The following is an 18,652-nucleotide window of genomic DNA, read 5'->3' on the forward strand; positions in this document are numbered from 1 at the left end:
AACAAAATTTCAAACCAACAAAAACTTTTCTGTTGCATATAGTACCATGCATAGGACTTGTGCATTTGAGTGATATGCCATGATGATTGCTTTTACTTGTTTTAGATGTGCTCTAAAACCCTAGAGTGATCATGTGAAGATCACCAACCAAATAAATCAAAGAGGAAGAAATTCCAATAAAAGGCAAAACCCTAAAAACCCTCACATATGCCCTATGGCATTTTTATAAATTTTGACCCTAGATCTATTTGGTCTTCACCCTTAGTTGAATAATGTTGTTAAACACTTATTACAACTTTTGGAATCAAGGGTTCACAATTCAAATGAATTTCACACACATTTCCCCCTCACATGTGATGATGACCAAATCTGCCAATTTTAGTCTGATCACCACTTTGAGCCCCTGCAATTCAATTTTTCCAAACCAATCTTTGCTAACTCTTTGCACCATTTCAAATTCAACATCAAGGTGAACAACTTTGATGAAGACCACCCTGCCAAATTCATCTTTGATCACTAGCTATGCTCATCCAAAGTTGCAACTTTATATTAAGATCAACAATCTCCACTTAGCCATTTTGGCCAAATTTTGAAATCTAATTTTTCCACCACCACCTCAATTCATCTCTGGTCAATTACAACTTATCTCAATCTTCACATATCACAAACTTTCACCTTTTGAACTTTTTCCAATTCTGGATATTTTGCAAATTCCAAATTATGGCACTATTTGCAACTATTGCAAATAGTGATTCTACTACACCTAAACTCCCCTAACCTACACCATTGTGTTCCCTGGTCCCCTTAAACCCTAAATGAAACATAGTGGAGCTAAGGAGGGAGAGAGAGCAAGCATGGCATGGCCATGCCGGCCACATGCCGGCCATGCCGCACCACCCCCTCTCCCCTTGCTTCCCCAACCCTGGCCCCTGCGCCACAGCATGCCACCGCCTCTCCTACGCCACCCTAGCCCAGCCCTGGTCGAGGAGGAGCTCGACAACGCCCAGACCAGCACGCGCCCATGGCGCCCTGGACGCCGCTCGCGTCGCGCGTGTGCCCGACGCGGACACACACTGGCCACGCGCCGCGCCACGACCTCGAGCCCCCACTGGACCCCCTCGCGAGCACGTTGAGCATCACCGTGACACCGCAACGCTCCCAGACACGCCCTCGACCAAGACCCGCAACCGCCGTCGCCGGAGAAGAGAACCCTGGTCCGCCGCGGACGCGACGGACACGGAAGCAATGCGACCTAACCCAGCCTCCCCCGACCGCGGCCGTCGGCCGCCAAACGCATCGCCCGGCGGAGGAGAACCCGACGAGCACCCTCGCCGAGGCTCAACCGCTCGCCGGAATCGTCGCGAGCATGTCGACTTCGCCGCAGCCCCCACGGTCGCTCGCTCGCCTATAAAAGGAGAGCTCCGCTCGTCGATCTGAGCACACCATCGCCTTCCCCTCTTCTCACTTGACCGCCTGAGCCACTCCACCGTCAACATTCCCCACCGCAGCCACCCAATCGCCACCTCACCGCCGCCGGACGCCGCGGAAGATCGCCGTCGATTGAAGCCGATCCGGAGACGCCGCCGGTGCCAGGAGCTTCGCCGTCGTCCACATCTACATCACGCACACTGCCAGCCACCGCGGGAGCCCTGGTTAGCTCTCCCACCCCCTAGGCTCGCCGACAGAACCTCGGCATCTCGCCGGAGAAGACGACGGCCGTGCGCCGTTGGATCTCCTTCTAATCCTACGCTCCACGTCACCCCGTACCGTTTCGGGTTTAAACGCCCACTGACGGGTGGCCCCCACCCTGTCAGCAGGCCCGCGCGCACTGGATGCGCTGCTGGGCCGTTTTTCTCTGTTTAAACTGTTTCGGCCCACGTTGGTTTCCCGCCGGCCTGTTTAATTCAAATTCGTTTTAAACATTTTCCAAACAATCCAATACTGCCCAAACTTTGAAATTAAATAGTTTCAAATTGGCTAAACCAAATTTAGTGAATTTGACATTGTTGGAAAGCCACTGAAATTCTCTATCCAATGCCACTGGCCTCATGGTCAATTTCTTTGTAGAATTAATGTGACAAAAATAACAAGCCAGGGACTTTTCCCTATTCAAATAATTCTTAAAAATCAACCAAAATAGATATTAAGTTAATTCCAACTCTAATAGCTCACATTTGACTTACACTAATTGTTTATGCAATAAAATGGTGTGGTCACTTTGCATGATCATGCCATGGTTTTGTGAATGGATATTTTGACTAGTTTAACTAGTGGATATTGTCCAAAACTATTAAAGTTAAATTGTGTGAAGTCTTATACTTCATTTAAACTTGTCTCACATGAATTCATGGGATGTTTGGACCCCTGGTTCCAAACTCTCTTATATGGATTACTTGAGATTTAAATCAAAGGTAGTGTTATTTAAATGGTATGAGGTGATCCACCTCATTTAAATCATTTTCCCAAATGATGATGATGAACATTTGACTTAGGTCAATATGAGTTCATCCATGATTGTTGGAGAAATTAAATCTTAAGAAGATTTCAATGAGAGGAAATTATTTCTCAAGAACCCTATGGAAACTATCATTTACATATGGAATACAAATTCTATTTTAATCCCACAACCCATGCACCCTAGTTTATTTATGTGTGTGCATAGAGTAGTTTGTGTGTTTATTTGTGATGTGTGGAATAGCCATTGAATTAGTGAGTAATTATACTCGTATTCAAATTTAGACGGTAGCACCGGAGAGTACGCCGAAGAAGAAGGTTGCTACCGGGAGGAGGAGGAGGAACAGGTTTGAGAACTACCAAGGCAAGCTAAATTACTATGCAAGCTTTTACTCTTGCAAAGTGCAAAGCCCCTTGGGGCATGGCACCATGTTTCTTATCTTTTCTTATGTGAACCCATCCCAAGTTTTTACCTGTTTTCTAAATGATTTACTTTTATAGTTAACTTTGGTCAAAGTACAAGTTGGATACTAGAGTAGTGAGTTAGTCTCTTCCAAGCAAAGCAAGGTAGCACCCCTCATGACTTAGAGCTAGTGCTAATCAACTAAACTTGACTACTCTAGATGGGAATCTTATGTTTTTGAAAGGATTTTGAAACCTTGGAATGAAGATGCATTCCATTGAATGATTTTTGAAGGTGAATATGACCAAGAGAAGATGGTGATTTTTGATAAAACATGATGTTGGTTTGAATGCGATACCTTTCCAATTCTCAAGTACCCCCACAATACCTGATTATGGGTAGGGCTTAACCGGAAGTTTATGCGTCTTAGTATGGGTTCCCTCTAAACAAGCGTCATCGGGGTTATGCCGAAAGCTGCCTCTACCACAAAAGAAACGATACGATATGATGCGAAATGAGGTGAATGTCCGGCCCAAGCCTCGTGCGGTTCCCGGGTTGACGGTTGGTCTTCACTTGGGAGGCCAAGCTCATGGGGAGAGGTGCTCATACTAGGGTTCGTAAGTGAAAGGTTATGGTTGATGATCCGCGTCATTGTGTTACGATTATTCGGGGAAATCCCGACGGATGAAATCAAATGTTGTGGCACAAGTGTGCAACCTCTGCGAGTGTAAACCTATTCGAATAGCCGCGTCCACGGTTACGGACGGTTGGAAAGGCCATACGGTTTCCAATGTCATACCTTTGAAAATGATGTTGAAAGGTGATGGTGAAATGACTTGTGGTGGATTGAATTGAAATCACCACTTGAATGGTGGGAATGACACTAATGTTCCCACTTGAGTTAGTTAGCTCTTGAGTAAGCTTTTCTCAAAACTTTGTGAACTAAAACTAGCTTTATGCAAATAAACTAGAGCTTAGCCAGCCCCACTAGATTGTCTAGAACTTACTTTTAGTATTAGTTTGCGAGTACTCAACGTACTCACGGCTTTGTCCCTGGCTATTCAAATGGCCAGAGTATGAAGATGAACAAGGAGATGATCAGCAGGACGCCTACGACAACTAAGCGCCTTCCGACGTCAAGCGTTGGCCTGTGGACTCGAGAGTCCTTGTATCTTACGCTTCCGCTATGTTGTACTATGAACTTGTGTTTGTTCGTTGATCAATAGATCAACTATTCGTGTAATATGGATCATGTGATTCCAATTTGTAAGACTTATGGTTTGTAATGAATGATGATTGTGATACTTAACTATTATGCCTCGCAACAACAATATTCCTGGGATTGCGATGTATGACATAATAGGCATTCGGACTTAAAAATCCGGGTGTTGACAAGTTGGTATCAGAGCCATTGTTTGACCTTAGAAGACCTTAGTTAGAATGGGCGTTCTGAAAAATTTAAACTTTGTAATCAAATGAAAGAATTACTTGTGAAAATTTACTACACTCTTGTCTTTGAGACTTTGCCAAAAATTGAGCATGTTCTATCTTATTTGAATCAATTTAAAACTTTGCCACCCCTTGCACTCTCTAACCTACTCATCCAATTCTCTTTCAGATGGAGCCAAATGAACCCCTCAACACCAAGTTTTATCAGCTTGGAAACGGAGGAAGCTTGATCTTCGAGCATGACCTCGACTCCCTGTCGGATCACCTTGGCCGCCCACACCCCGAGTTTCACGGGATTCAGGTGGACGACCAGCCGGGAGGGGAACTGCAGTGGATTATCACTGCCGACTTGAGGGGCAAGCTGGAGCCTCCCACCTCGGAGAGGATCCTTTTCTCTTTCGGGGAAAGCAAGCGGCTCGACGGGCTTGCACGTGCTCTTCAGGAGGCACTTGCTCGTCTGTGCGGAAAGAATACCGAAGCCCTTCGTGAGGAACGCTTTGCGCATCTCGCACGGCGTAACTCTGACGGAAGACCCATGGATGTGCCACTTCACCCCCAGTTGAGGCACCATGTGGATCACTTGGACTTCATGCTCTACCAGACTCAGAGGGACCTAGACGCCTCTCGCGCTTACGCGAACCAGACCCATGCTCACATCATCGAGCAGGGTGAGGCGATCAAGCTACTCAACAACGACCGCAGAAGCCTTCGCCAGCAGCGTGCCAAGAAGGACGCTACGATTCGCCGCCTTCGCGACCGGATCGCGTCACTTGAGGCCACTGTCAAGGCCCAGGAGGATCAGATTCTTCAGCTGGAGGAGGACGATGGAGGCATCGACATCCGAGGAGGAGACGCCTTTCTGAGCGATGACGATGACTTTGAGGAGGACGAGAACACCGAGGAGGAGGACTACGAGTTCCTGGAGGCCGGACAGGATGACTACGTCCCGATCGATATCGATGATGAGGAGTAGTTGCACTAGTCTCACTTATAGTAGGTGTGAGTTGTATCCCGTCCTTTGTATCGTAGCCTAAGAATGGTTCTTAAAACCATTGGAGTATGTGTAGTTTGTACTATGTGTTGCATGAATGAATGAATGTTATGTTTGTCATGAAAAGACTTCCAGTTTTCAAATGTTTTTCAAACTTAACCAAAATGAACCATAGAATGTTCCCTCTTATCTCATGATCTTCTATATCTTCAGATGGCCCCTCCGAATCGCACCAACGACGCGATGATGCAACTTCGCAAACCTCGCTTGCGGACCGGGAAACCGAGAGAGCCGAGCGACAAGCCAACATCATCGCCTTGCAGAACATCGCCAACCAAGGCCATGGAAATCATGACCACCCTGGATCCAAGCTCAAGAACTTCCAGAACACCAACCCTCCGGTGTTTAGCAAGACCGAGGAGCCCCTCGACGCCGACGATTGGCTCCAGACTATGGAGAACAATCTGGAAGTAGCCGGAGTGGAAGCCAACGAGAAGGTGTTGTTCGCCACTCACTACCTCGCTGGACCAGCTCGCGCTTGGTGGACAAGTACCCGTGCCATGAACGGAGGTCAATTCATGACTTGGGAGGATTTCAAACTCAAGTTCAGCAAGTACCATGTACCCCCGGGTCTTATCAAGAAGATGAGGGATGAGTTCCGTGAACTTAAACAAGGTCGCATGACGGTGGTTGAGTACCGCGACAAGTTTCTCACTTTGTCAAGGTATGCCCCTGATGAGACTGACACCGTTGAGAAGAGGAAGGAGAGATTCCTGAATGGGCTGCATGATGAGATGCAGACTGTCCTCGTCAACATCCCCTTCGCCGACCTCGAAGCCCTTGTTGACTCCGCCATCCAGATGGAGGGCAAGTTAAACCAAGCCAATGAGAACCGCAAGCGCCGCATGGCAAATCGAGTGGATCAAGCCACCCCCAAAAGTTTCGCCCTAGCTCAAGCGGAGGTTTCACTCCGAGACACAACAAACCCCCGATGCAGAACTCTCGCCCCGGTTATCAGAACCGGAGTGGAGGAAACTCCAAGCCAGGAGGCTACAACAACAACAACAACAACAACTACAACCGCGCTCCACCCCGAGCCCCGAACACCAACAACACCAACACCAACACCAACCCCAGAACCGGGAGCAATGCCATTCCCGTTGCGAACAAGCAGGACAAGAGCACTATCACTTGTTATGAGTGTGGTGTAGTGGGGCACTACTCCAACGAGTGTCCCAAGCGTCTTGCCAAGCTCGCCGGCAACACCGCTGCTCCTGCTCAGCAGCAACGCCGTGTCTCCACCGGCAAGAAGTTCGCCCCCAACAACCCCAACAACCGCAACGGCCGCCTCTACCACATGAACGCCGAAGAAGCCCAGGAAGCACCAGATGTGGTGCTGGGTATGTTTTCTGTCAACCACACCCCTGCTAGAGTGTTGTTTGATTCCGGAGCATCGCATTCCTTTGTCACCGAAGATTTTGCATCAACAAGTAAAATTCAACCCCTCAGCTTGAAGCATGTTATGATAGTTCAAATCCCCGGATCAACCACCAAAGCCAGAAAATTTTGCAAAAATGTGCCAATTAGAATCCATGATGTTGATTTCTTTGCAAATCTAATCATACTTGGAACCAAAGGTTTGGAAGTTGTCCTAGGAATGGACTGGATGTCCAAGCACAATGGGTTGATAGATCTGCGCCAAGAAAGCCATAACCATGACTAGCGACACCGGTATCGTAGTTGAGCACGTCTCTGAAAAACTACCCAGAAAATTTACCTGCAACCAAAGTGTATCCAAGCCAACTCTGGATCAAATCAGGGTCGTTTGTCGCTACCCTGATGTGTTTCCGGATGATCTACCCGGTATGCCCCCGGACCGGGATATCGAGTTTATCATCGAGTTAATCCCTGGAACTGGACCCATCGCCCAGAGAGCCTACAGCATGAACGCAGCCGAGCTTGTGGAGCTGAAGAAGCAAATAGATGACATGTTAGCCAAAGGTTTGATTAGACCAAGTGCATCCCCCTGGAGATCCCCCGTCTTGTTTGTTGACAAGAAGGATGGTGCAAATCGTTTATGCACAGACTATCGTAAGCTTAACGATGTCACCATCAAAAACAAATACCCCTTACCCAAGATCGAAGACTTGTTCGACCAACTCACCGGATCCCGAGTTTTCTCGAAGATTGATCTTAGAACTGGATACCACCAACTGAAGATCCGAGCCACCGACATTACCACCAGATATGGGTTGTATGAGTACAACGTCATGTCGTTTGGATTGACCAATGCCCCCGCTTATTTCATGAATCTCATGAATAAGATCTTCATGAACTTCTTGGACAAATTTGTCGTTGTTTTCATCGACGACATCCTGGTCTACTCCAAGTCCGAAGAGGAACATGAACAGCATTTGGAAATTGTTCTAGAAACCCTTAGACAGCACCAGTTGTACGCCAAGTTTAGCAAGTGTGAGTTTTGGCTGGAAGAAGTTGGATTCCTCGGACACATCTTGTCTGCAGGGAGGAATTGCCGTAGATCCCGCCAAGATCAAAACTGTTATGGAATGGAAAGCCCCAACCACACAAACCGAGGTCCGTGCTTTTCTTGGATTAGCCGGATATTACCGCAGATTTGTAGAAGGTTTCTCGAGCATCGCTCGACCAATGACCCAAGCTGCTGAAAAAGGACGAGAAAGTTTGAGTGGACCGACAAGTGTGAAGAGAGCTTTCAACAGCTCAAGAGTAGACCGACAACAGCCCCAATCCTGATCATGCCGGATATCGCAAAGCCCTTTGACGTATATTGCGACGCCTCCAAGACTCGGACTTGGATGCGTGCTTATGCAAGAAGGAAAGGTTGTAACCTACCTTTCTAGGCAACTCAAGCAACATGAGCAGAACTACCCAACCCACGACCTCGAGCTTGCAGCCGTGGTCTTAGCCTTGAAAGTTTGGCGTCATTACCTCATGGGTAATCGATGCGAGATCTACTCCGACCACAAAAGCCTCAAATATATATTCACCCAGAAGGAGTTGAACATGAGACAACGCCGATGGATCGAATTGATCAAAGATTACGACATGGAGATTCACTACCACCCCGGCAAGGCCAATGTGGTAGCGGATGCTTTGAGTCGACTGCCGTGCCAGTTGAACTCCATGCTCGCAACCGAACAGCCCAGTTTGCACCAAGAGTTTGAACAGTTCAGACTTGAACTTGTAAGTGAAGGATTCCTAGCCAGCATCGAACTGCAACCCACCTTGATTGGTCAGATCAAGGAAGCCCAGAAGGACAATGCTAACATTGATGGAATCAAGAAACAGATAGCCGCAGGAAAAGCCCCCGGATTCACCATTGACGAAGCCGGAGTGCTTTGGTACAAAGAACGTCTCTGCGTACCATCGGACTCTGACTTGAAACAAGTCATCCTGCAAGAAGCCCATGACACCCTTTACTCAATCCACCCCGGAGGTACCAAGATGTACCAGGACCTAAAGGAACAATTTTGGTGGCACGGAATGAAGAGAGAGATTGGTAGCTATATCGCTAAGTGTGACATCTGCCAGAGAGTCAAGGCAGAACACCAAAGACCCGCCGGACTGTTGCAACCCCTTCAGATTCCGGAATGGAAATGGGACTCCATAGGAATGGACTTTATCACCGGACTGCCCAAATCCAGCAAAGGCAATGATTCCATATGGGTAGTGGTCGATAGATTGACCAAAGTCGCCCATTTCATCGCCGTCAAAACCACCTATCAAGGCCCCAAGTTAGCTGAACTCTACATCTCCAGAATCGTCGCTTTGCATGGAACCCCCAAATCGATAGTGTCAGATAGAGGATCACAGTTCACCTCAAGGTTCTGGCAGAAAGTGCATGAAGGACTAGGCACCCGCCTGAATTTCAGCACTGCCTATCACCCTCAGACCGACGGACAGACTGAGAGAGTAAACCAGATCTCGGAAGACATGCTTAGAGCATGCGTATCGGAATACGGATCCAAGTGGGAAGACCGCCTACCTTACGCCGAATTCTCATACAACAATAGTTATCAAGCCAGCCTACGGATGGCCCCCTTTGAAGCCTTGTACGGAAGGAAGTGCCGTACCCCCCTGAACTGGTCAGAAGTCGGAGAGAGTCAAGTTTTCGGCCCAGACGTTCTTCGTGAAGCCGAAGAGAAGGTTCACAAGATCCGTGAATATCTCAAGACTGCGCAATCCAGACAGAAGAGCTACGCCGACAAAAGACGTCGGGAGATGACCTTTGAGATCGGAGATTTTGTCTATCTCAAAGTATCCCCCTTGAAAGGGATGCAAAGGTTTCAGCTGAAAGGAAAGCTTGCACCTCGCTATGTGGGACCTTTCCAAGTCCTCAGCCGCCGAGGTGAAGTATCTTATCAGCTGGAGTTGCCTGAAGAAATGTCGGCTGTGCACGACGTTTTTCACATCTCACTTCTCCGGAAATGTCTTGAAGTCCCTGAGAAGACCGAAGTGTTCAAGAACATCGGTCACCGATCGGTGGATATCAACCAGGATCTGACTTACCGTGAAGTGCCGATTCGCATCCTAGAGGAAGCATACAGAACCACCCGCACCCGAAGCATCAAGTTTCTGAAGATCCAATGGAGCAATCATACCGAGGATGAAGCCACCTGGGAACGCGAAGACTTCATGAAGAAGGAGTACCCAGATCTCTTTAGTACCTAACTTTCTTTTCGATCTCGGGACGAGATCTTTTGTAAGGGGGAAGGGTTTGTAACACCCCAATTTTCAATGAAAAGAAAGTTAGAGAATTCCAGAGAACAAAATTTCAAACCAACAAAAACTTTTCTGTTGCATATAGTACCATGCATAGGACTTGTGCATTTGAGTGATATGCCATGATGATTGCTTTTACTTGTTTTAGATGTGCTCTAAAACCCTAGAGTGATCATGTGAAGATCACCAACCAAATAAATCAAAGAGGAAGAAATTCCAATAAAAGGCAAAACCCTAAAAACCCTCACATATGCCCTATGGCATTTTTATAAATTTTGACCCTAGATCTATTTGGTCTTCACCCTTAGTTGAATAATGTTGTTAAACACTTATTACAACTTTTGGAATCAAGGGTTCACAATTCAAATGAATTTCACACACATTTCCCCCTCACATGTGATGATGACCAAATCTGCCAATGTTAGTCTGATCACCACTTTGAGCCCCTGCAATTCAATTTTTCCAAACCAATCTTTGCTAACTCTTTGCACCATTTCAAAGTCAACATCAAGGTGAACAACTTTGATGAAGACCACCCTGCCAAATTCATCTTTGATCACTAGCTATGCTCATCCAAAGTTGCAACTTTATATTAAGATCAACAATCTCCACTTAGCCATTTTGGCCAAATTTTGAAATCTAATTTTTCCACCACCACCTCAATTCATCTCTGGTCAATTACAACTTATCTCAATCTTCACATATCACAAACTTTCACCTTTTGAACTTTTTCCAATTCTGGATATTTTGCAAATTCCAAATTATGGCACTATTTGCAACTATTGCAAATAGTGATTCTACTACACCTAAACTCCCCTAACCTACACCATTGTGTTCCCTGGTCCCCTTAAACCCTAAATGAAACATAGTGGAGCTAAGGAGGGAGAGAGAGCAAGCATGGCATGGCCATGCCGGCCACATGCCGGCCATGCCGCACCACCCCCTCTCCCCTTGCTTCCCCAACCCTGGCCCCTGCGCCACAGCATGCCACCGCCTCTCCTACGCCACCCTAGCCCAGCCCTGGTCGAGGAGGAGCTCGACAATGCCCAGACCAGCACGCGCCCACGACGCCCTGGACGCCGCTCACGTCGCGCGTGTGCCCGACGCGGACACACACTGGCCACGCGCCGCGCCACGACCTCGAGCCCCCCCTGGACCCCCTGCGAGCACGTTGAGCATCACCGTGACACCGCAACGCTCCCAGACACGCCCTCGACCAAGACCCGCAACCGCCGTCGCCGGAGAAGAGAACCCTGGTCCGCCGCGGACGCGACGGACACGGAAGCAATGCGACCTAACCCAGCCTCCCCCGACCGCGCTGTCGCCGCCAAACGCATCGCCTGGCAGAGGAGAACCCGACAGCACCCTCGCCGAGCTCAACCGCTCGCCGGAATCGCCACGAGCATGTCGACTTCGCCGCAGCCCCCACGGTCGCTCGCTCGCCTATAAAAGGAGAGCTCCGCTCGTCGATCTGAGCACACCATCGCCTTCCCCTCTTCTCACTTGACCGCCTGAGCCACTCCACCGTCGACATTCCCCACCGCAGCCACCCAATCGCCACCTCACTGCCGCCGGACGCCGCGGAAGATCGCCGTCGATTGAAGCCGATCCAGGAGACGCCGCCGGTGCCAGGAGCTTCGCCGTCGTCCACATCTACATCACGCACACTGCCAGCCACCGCGGGAGCCCTGGTTAGCTCTCCCACCCCCTAGGCTCGCCGACAGAACCTCGGCATCTCGCCGGAGAAGACGACGGCCGTGCGCCGTTGGATCTCCTTCTAATCCTACGCTCCACGTCACCCCGTACCGTTTCGGGTTTAAACGCCCACTGACGGGTGGCCCCCACCCTGTCAGCAGGCCCGCGCGCACTGGATGCGCTGCTGGGCCGTTTTCTTTGTTTTAAACCGTTTCGGCCCACGTTGGTTTCCCGCCGGCCTGTTTAATTCAAATTCGTTTTAAACATTTTCCAAACAATCCAATACTGCCCAAACTTTGAAATTAAATAGTTTCAAATTGGCTAAGCCAAATTTAGTGAATTTGACATTGTTGGAAAGCCACTGAAATTCTCTATCCAATGCCACTGGCCTCATGGTCAATTTCTTTGTAGAATTAATGTGACAAAAATAACAAGCCAGGGACTTTTCCCTATTCAAATAATTCTTAAAAATCAACCAAAATAGATATTAAGTTAATTCCAACTCTAATAGCTCACATTTGACTTACACTAATTGTTTATGCAATAAAATGGTGTGGTCACTTTGCATGATCATGCCATGGTTTTGTGAATGGATATTTTGACTAGTTTAACTAGTGGATATTGTCCAAAACTATTAAAGTTAAATTGTGTGAAGTCTTATACTTCATTTAAACTTGTCTCACATGAATTCATGGGATGTTTGGACCCCTGGTTCCAAACTCTCTTATATGGATTACTTGAGATTTAAATCAAAGGTAGTGTTATTTAAATGGTATGAGGTGATCCACCTCATTTAAATCATTTTCCCAAATGATGATGATGAACATTTGACTTAGGTCAATATGAGTTCATCCATGATTGTTGGAGAAATTAAATCTTAAGAAGATTTCAATGAGAGGAAATTATTTCTCAAGAACCCTATGGAAACTATCATTTACATATGGAATACAAATTCTATTTTAATCCCACAACCCATGCACCCTAGTTTATTTATGTGTGTGCATAGAGTAGTTTGTGTGTTTATTTGTGATGTGTGGAATAGCCATTGAATTAGTGAGTAATTATACTCGTATTCAAATTTAGACGGTAGCACCGGAGAGTACGCCGAAGAAGAAGGTTGCTACCAGGAGGAGGAGGAGGAACAGTTTGAGAACTACCAAGGCAAGCTAAATTACTATGCAAGCTTTTACTCTTGCAAAGTGCAAAGCCCCTTGGGGCATGGCACCATGTTTCTTATCTTTTCTTATGTGAACCCATCCCAAGTTTTTACCTGTTTTCTAAATGATTTACTTTTATAGTTAACTTTGGTCAAAGTACAAGTTGGATACTAGAGTAGTGAGTTAGTCTCTTCCAAGCAAAGCAAGGTAGCACCCCTCATGACTTAGAGCTAGTGCTAATCAACTAAACTTGACTACTCTAGATGGGAATCTTATGTTTTTGAAAGGATTTTGAAACCTTGGAATGAAGATGCATTCCATTGAATGATTTTTGAAGGTGAATATGACCAAGAGAAGATGGTGATTTTTGATAAAACATGATGTTGGTTTGAATGCGATACCTTTCCAATTCTCAAGTACCCCCACAATACCTGATTATGGGTAGGGCTTAACCGGAAGTTTATGCGTCTTAGTATGGGTTCCCTCTAAACAAGCGTCATCGGGGTTATGCCGAAAGCTGCCTCTACCACAAAAGAAACGATACGATATGATGCGAAATGAGGTGAATGTCCGGCCCAAGCCCCGTGCAGTTCCCGGAGTTGACAGTTGGTCTTCACCGGGAGGCCAAGCTCATGGGGAGAGGTGCTCATACTAGGGTTCGTAAGTGAAAGGTTATGGTTGATGATCCGCGTACCGTGTTACGATTATTCGGGGAAATCCCGACGGATGAAATCAAATGTTGTGGCACAAGTGTGCAACCTCTCGCAGAGTGTAAACCTATTCGAATAGCCGCGTCCACGGTTACGGACGGTTGGAAAGGCCATACAGTTTCCAATGTCATACCTTTGAAAATGATGTTGAAAGGTGATGGTGAAATGACTTGTGGTGGATTGAATTGAAATCACCACTTGAATGGTGGGAATGACACTAATGTTCCCACTTGAGTTAGTTAGCTCTTGAGTAAGCTTTTCTCAAAACTTTGTGAACTAAAACTAGCTTTATGCAAATAAACTAGAGCTTAGCCAGCCCCACTAGATTGTCTAGAACTTACTTTTAGTATTAGTTTGTGAGTACTCAACGTACTCACGGCTTTGTCCCTGGCTATTCAAATGGCCAGAGTATGAAGATGAACAAGGAGATGATCAGCAGGACGCCTACGACAACTAAGCGCCTTCCGACGTCAAGCGTTGGCCTGTGGACTCGAGAGTCCTTGTATCTTACGCTTCCGCTATGTTGTACTATGAACTTGTGTTTGTTCGTTGATCAATAGATCAACTATTCGTGTAATATGGATCATGTGATTCCAATTTGTAAGACTTATGGTTTGTAATGAATGATGACTATGATACTTAACTATTATGCCTCGCAACAACAATATTCCTGGGATTGCGATGTATGACATAATAGGCATTCGGACTTAAAAATCCGGGTGTTGACAACTGTGGTATAACTTTGATGCTTTTATCTTTGACAATCTCTACTTCTAGTCTTTCCATGAACTTCAGAGGTGCCCGAGCATTTATGTTTTGCTGTACAAATACGGGCAAGCGAGATACCACTTTATCATATCCTTTAATGAACATTGCAATCCTGCTGATAGACATGATTCATGATGCTTATTATTAATTTGTTGGTACCTTTTCCATGATTGACATAGCTATTAGATGATTTTATTTGCATGTATCTTATTATGAATTGCCTAAGTACTTGTCCATATCATGAGAATATTTACATCATATGAACAAATGTGTTCGTGAAAGTTCTTTTATCGCATTCAATTGTTAACTGAATTGCTTGAGGACAAGCAATAAGCTAAGCTTGGGGGGGAGGTTGATACGTCCAAAACGTATCTACTTTCCCGAACACTTTTTCTATTGTTTTGCCTCTAATTTGTGTATTTTGGATACAACTAACACGGACTAACGCTATTTTTAGCAGAATTGCCCTGGTGTCTCGTTTTTGTGCCGAAATTCAACTTTCAGGAAAATCCCCGGAATTTATGTCGAAGGGCTTATTTTTCCAGAAGATTCACGGAGCCAGAAGGGCAGGCCTGGGGGAGGCCCAGGGCCCCCACACACTAGGCCGGCATGGGCTGGAGGGGGGGCGCGCCGCCCTAGCGTGTGGCCGCTTCGGCTAGCCTCTGACGCCCCCCCTCTGGACTATTTAAGGGTTTCGATCTAAAAACGCGAAACGAGAAGTTGAAGTCGCCAGAAACCATCCAGTACGCCGCCACCATCGCGAAACTCCGTCTCGGGACCAGAAACTCCGTTCTGGCACTCCGCCGGGACGGGGAATTGGAGGAGATCATCGCCATCGTCACCACCGGTGCCTCTCCATCGACCAACAATGTTTCCCCCATCCATGTGTGAGTAATTCCCCCGCTGTAGGCTGAAGGGGATGGTAGGGATTGGATGAGATTGGTCATGTAATAGCATAAGATTGTTAGGGCATAGTGCCTAGTGTCCGTAATTGGTACTTTGATGATATTGTTGCAACTTGTTATGCTTAATGCTTGTCACTAGGGCCCGAGTGCCATGATCTCAGATCTGAACATGTTATTGTTTCATGATGATATGCATTGTTTTATGATCTTACCTGCAAGTTGTATACACATGTCGTTGTCCGGAACCCGAGGCCCCAAAGTGACAGAAATTGGGACAACCGGAGGGGAAGGCAGTGATGTGAGGATCACATGTGTTGACGAAGTGTTAATGCTTTGCTCTGTTACTCTATTAAAAGGAGTACCTTAATTTCCAGTAGATTCCCTAGAGGCCCGGCTGCCACCGGCTGGTAGGACAAAAGATGTTGTGCAAGTTTCTCATTGCGAGCACGTACGACTAAATATGGAACACATGCCTATGGATTGCTTAGTACTTGGACACCGTTTTATTACTATCTGCAAATGCCCTGCTTTGATTGTTACATGAGTTTCTCTCATCCATGCAACGCCCGTTCATCCATCCCCGTGCCTACGGTATTTTAATCCTCGTCTGTTTACTATAATCACTACTCGCTGTCTTTGTTACACCGTCGTCGATATTTCACTACCGCTATCGCTATAAACCGTTACTACTCGATAAAACTCTTGCGAGCAAGTCCGTTTCCAGGTGCAGCTGAATTGACAACTTCGCTGTTAAGGCTTTCAAGTATTCTTTGTCTCCCCTTGTGTCGAATCAATAAATTGGGTTTTACTTCCCTCGAAGACTGTTGCGATCCCCTATACTTGTGGGTTATCACTCCCCAACAAAATGGGGTCGCCGAAAGGAAGAATCGAACCTTGATCGAAGCCACTCGAACCATGATGATGGAATACAAGTCTAACTACAATTTTTGGGCGGAAGCTATCTCTACCGCATGCCACACTATTAATCGTCTCTACTTTCGCAAAGGTCTTGAGAAGACACCATATGAGATCCTCACCAGCAAAAAGCCAAATGTTTCATACTTCAAGGTCTTCGGATGCAAATGCTATGTGCTTGTCAAATACACACGCCTATCTAAGTTTGATCCAAGAGCTCAAGAAGGAATTTTCGTTGGCTATGCTACGGATTCTCACGCCTATAGAGTCTTCAACAAGTCAACCGGACGAGTTGTAGAATCTTGTGATGTGACATTCGATGAAGATGATAGATCTTTGGAGGAGCGAAGTGCTTCTTGTGAGAAAGGAGATGCAATTCCCCCGGATACCATAGGAAGGATGGGTGTTGGCATTCGCCGACCTCAAGAGCTACCTTCTATGAGTACCGGGGAAGGACCAAGTTCCACCCAAGTGGAGCCATCTACACCACAAGGCCAAGCTCCTTCCGTTGATCTTACAAATGCAAGTCAACCTCTACAACAACATCAAGTTCAACCTCAACCTCTACAACAACCTCAAGTTCAACCTCGACAACTACAACAACAATCAAGTCCAAGTTCACCTCAACAAGCTCAAGAACAACATTCACCGCAAGCTCATCTACCACAACAAACAACATCGAGTGACCAAGGCCAAGCTTCAAGTTCTTCTCCGAGTGGTTCGGGGATAATCTTTATGGAAAATACTATTCCTAATACCCCTGAGCCATCCCCTTTCAACAATAATGGAGGTCAAGGCAAGGACCTAAACCGTGATGAAGGGCAAGAGGACTCACAAGAATCTTCTCCTCTAGCCGACACTCGCCGTGAAGACCCTATTACAAGACACTTGCGTCTCAATTCTCATTCCTTGCAAAATATTATTGGTGATCTAAAGAGCAAAGTAACCACCCGGAGGCAATTAGCGAACTTTTGTGAGCACCACGCCTTTGTCTCTATGGCGGAACCACTCAAAGTTAATGAAGCTCTCAAGGATCCCGATTGGTTGAATGCAATGCAAGAGGAACTCAACAACTTCAAGAGGAATGACGTGCGGACTCTCATGAAGCGATCCGATCATTGCCGCAATGTTATCAGCACCAAATGGGTCTTCAAGAACAAGCAAGATGAAAGTGGCACGGTCATCCGCAACAAAGCAAGATTGGTGGCACAAGGCTATTCTCAAGTTGAAGGCGTGGACTTTGGTGAAACCTTTGCACCCGTTGCAAGGCTTGAGTCCATCCGTATCCTTTTGGCCTTTGCCTCACATCATGGCTTTAAGTTGCAATAAATGGATGTTAAGAGTGCTTTTCTTAATGGTCATTTACATGAGGAAGTATATGTGAAGCAACCCCCGGGGTTCGAGGACCCCCATTTCCCGGACCATGTCTTCAAGCTCAAAAAGGCCCTATATGGACTCAAACAAGCTCCTAGAGCTTGGTATGAGCATCTAAAGGAGTTGCTTGAAGACCGTGGTTTCGAAGTGGGGAAAATTGATCCCACTCTTTTTACTAAGAAAGTCAATGGGGAGATTTTCGTATGCCAACTCTATGTAGATGACATCATATTTGGCTCGACTAACACAAAATTCAATGATGAGTTTGCTATGTTGATGACAAATAGGTTCGAGATGTCAATGATGGGTGAACTCAAGTACTTTCTTGGGTTCGAGAACAAGCAAATGCGACAGGGCACCTTCATCAATCAACCAAAGTACCTCCAAGACATGCTCAAGCGCTTTGATATGAAGAACGCCAAGGGCATTGGAACTCCGATGCAACTCAAGTGTCAACTCTCTCTTGACGAGACCGGCAAGGCGGTGGCCGGATACCAAGCTCTACCGTTCGATGATAGGTTCGCTTCTTTACCTTTGTGCCTCTTGCCCGGATATAATGTTAAGCGTTGGTATGTGTGCACAGTTTCAGGCAAGTCCGAAGGAAAGCCACCTAGTGGCGGTCAAAAGGATCTTTCGATATTTAGTTGATACCCCACACTTCGGATTATGGTACCCAAGGGACACGGACTTTGCTTTGATTGGTTTCACCGACTCCGATTGGGCGGGCGACAAGGTTGATAGGAAGTCTACATCCGGAGCTTGTCACTTTCTTGGAATATCTTTGGTGTGTTGGTCCTCGAAGAAGCAAAATTGTGTCTCTGTCTCCACCGCGGAAGCCGAGTATATTGCCGCGGCAAGTAGTTGTGCTCAAATCTTGTGGACGAGGCAAACCTTGCGGGATTATGGACTCGAGTATAGCAAGGTGCCTCTTTTGTGTGACAATGAGAGCGCAATCAAGATCGCCTACAATCCGGTTCTTCATGGCAAGACGAAGCACATTGAGATACAGAACCACTTTATTCGGGATCACATTGCTCACGGAGATATTGTACTATCCTATATTAGCACCA

The sequence above is a fragment of the Lolium rigidum genome, chromosome 1, assembly GCF_022539505.1.
Source record: "Lolium rigidum isolate FL_2022 chromosome 1, APGP_CSIRO_Lrig_0.1, whole genome shotgun sequence".
NCBI lineage: Eukaryota > Viridiplantae > Streptophyta > Magnoliopsida > Poales > Poaceae > Lolium > Lolium rigidum.